The sequence below is a fragment of the Poecilia formosa genome, unplaced genomic scaffold (assembly GCF_000485575.1).
Source record: "Poecilia formosa unplaced genomic scaffold, Poecilia_formosa-5.1.2 Scaffold34, whole genome shotgun sequence".
NCBI classification, from domain to species: Eukaryota; Metazoa; Chordata; class Actinopteri; order Cyprinodontiformes; family Poeciliidae; genus Poecilia; species Poecilia formosa.
Window position 1 is genome coordinate 293,353 of NW_006799973.1, and position 299 is coordinate 293,651.

Consider the following 299-nt stretch of genomic DNA (forward strand, 5'->3'; position numbering starts at 1 on the left):
GATTTTTGATATGGCCCAAAGTGAAAATGGGAAATCTCTGATTCATAAGCATGTCAACCTTAATGTACTTACTTTTGATTATAATACAACTTAATATATTCACTTGGATAAACTTAATTTGATTACTCGTAACAAATAAAAAAAATTCAGTTGGACTACCTGACTTTTTTCCAGTGTGGGGTTGCTAGGTAACGGTACAGTGCCCATCGATTGTGACTCAGGAGGCTTTTGAAACAGCTCATTTTCCAGATACTAAAATAACTACTTTTTTCCTGAAAACGGGTTGTTTTCTTTTAAGC